The sequence below is a fragment of the Calidris pugnax genome, unplaced genomic scaffold (genome assembly GCF_001431845.1).
Source record: "Calidris pugnax isolate Ruff unplaced genomic scaffold, ASM143184v1 scaffold111, whole genome shotgun sequence".
NCBI classification, from domain to species: Eukaryota; Metazoa; Chordata; class Aves; order Charadriiformes; family Scolopacidae; genus Calidris; species Calidris pugnax.
Genome location: NW_015090872.1, coordinates 3189325 through 3189793, shown reverse-complemented (window position 1 = coordinate 3189793; position 469 = coordinate 3189325).

Here is a 469-nt window from a genome sequence, read left to right as displayed (position 1 = left end):
GAGCTTTGTTCAGCCGCTCGCAGCAGCTCAGGGGCAGCACACCTGGCAGCCTGCTGCCTGTACCCCGCTGCCTGTACCCCGCTGCCCGTACCCCACTGCCTGTACCCCATTGCCTGTACCCCGCTGCCCATATCCTGCCACCTGCATCCCAAAGCCTGCACCCCACTGCCAGCACCACACCACCTGTGCCCCACTGCTGCGCCCTGCTCTCCATACCCCGCTGCCTGCGCCCTGCTCTCCGTACCCCGCTGCCTGCGCCCCATCGCCCTCGCCCCGCTGCCTGTATCTCACCGCCTGAGCCCCACAGCCGCACCCCGCGCTGGGGTGGGCAGGAGGGGGCTCAGCCCAGGCACGGTGCCCGCCTCCTCCCTCACTGCGGAGGGCACCCTGCCCTTCTCCACCCCGCGCCGGCTGCCTGGGCTGTCCCGGGTGCCCGTGCCGTGCCGCCGTGCCGCCACCGGCAGCCCCG